Below are 866 nucleotides of genomic sequence, written 5' to 3' on the forward strand. Positions count from 1 at the left end.
AATGCCACAAAGCTGCTGCTGGGGTTGCTTTCTCTCTAATGCCAACTGCCTGACCATGGAAGCCAATTCCTCAAGCTTGTTTTCCATCCTTTGCTGGTCCATAGTGGCAGCCACATTGACTTCATTTATGGCTTTTGTAGGAGTGTTAATTCTGGTGCCAAACTGCTGGGCATTTTGTGCCATCTTTGATATCAGCTCTTGTGCAGCTGCTGGGGTCTTCTCTGCCAAGGCTCCTCCACTTGCAGCATCTACCAAGTACCTGTCCATGGGGATTAGACCTTCATAGAGATATTGAATTAGGAGTTGGTCACTTATCTGATGGTGAGGGCAGCTGGAACACAACTTCTTGAACCTCTCCCAATACTCATGTAGAGTTTCACCACTCATCTGCCTTATACCACAAATTTCCTTCCTTATTGATGCTGTTCTAGAGGCTGGAAAGAATTTTTCCAGGAAGATCCTTTTCAATCCATCCCAGCTGGTAATGGCAGCTGGTGGCAGGTAGTAGAGCCAATCTTTGGCTGATCCATCAAGTGAGAATGGGAAGGCTCTCAGCTTGATCTGCTCTTCATCTACTCCTTGTGGCCGCATGGTTGAGCAAACCACATGAAATTCTTTCAGATGCTTGTGTGGATCCTCTCCTGCAAGACCATGAAACTTGGGCAACAAGTGGATTAGTCCAGATTTGAGTTCAAAGTTAGCATCCAATTGTGGGTATTGAATACATAGGGGCTGGTAATGCACATCAGGTGCAGCCAGCTCTCTAATGGTTCTACCATCCAAATGACCATTATTTCCATTACCATGATTTCCATGATTTCCATTATTTCCATTACCATTATTTCCATTACCATTATCTGCCATAT

General features: G+C 44.7%; 1 non-coding gene across 1 annotated transcript; it reads left to right on the forward strand.

Annotated features, from left to right (window-relative positions):
* The first annotated feature begins 313 nt into the window (after positions 1-313).
* On the forward strand, positions 314-418 carry LOC127787767 (small nucleolar RNA R71). The gene has a single exon (XR_008020231.1). It is a non-coding gene; the product is annotated as a small nucleolar RNA R71 (small nucleolar RNA).
* The last annotated feature ends 448 nt before the right edge of the window (positions 419-866 follow it).

This window comes from Diospyros lotus, chromosome 12 (assembly GCF_014633365.1).
Source record: "Diospyros lotus cultivar Yz01 chromosome 12, ASM1463336v1, whole genome shotgun sequence".
In the NCBI taxonomy this organism is placed as follows: Eukaryota; Viridiplantae; Streptophyta; class Magnoliopsida; order Ericales; family Ebenaceae; genus Diospyros; species Diospyros lotus.